A 248-nucleotide genomic window follows, 5' to 3' on the forward strand; every position below is an offset into this window, starting at 1 on the left:
CCCGCGGAGCGTTCGGGGGTTGCTTCGGAGCGGGGATGAAAACACGGCTAGATGAGCTCATGAAAGAGTGAATTCGCTCCGCCTTGCTTTGCTTATACAATTAAATCCTGCAAGTCACGGTTAGCGGAATACCCGAATTATAACGGACGGGGTTTTTTTAAAAAACCACCGCACGAGAAGAGCCGCCCGGGGACTCCCGACTCGCAGGCCGAGGTGCGAGCGGGGGCGGGGCCTCGCCGGGGCCCCCG

Source organism: Cariama cristata, unplaced genomic scaffold (assembly GCF_000690535.1).
Source record: "Cariama cristata isolate BGI_N322 unplaced genomic scaffold, ASM69053v1 scaffold30355, whole genome shotgun sequence".
NCBI lineage: Eukaryota > Metazoa > Chordata > Aves > Cariamiformes > Cariamidae > Cariama > Cariama cristata.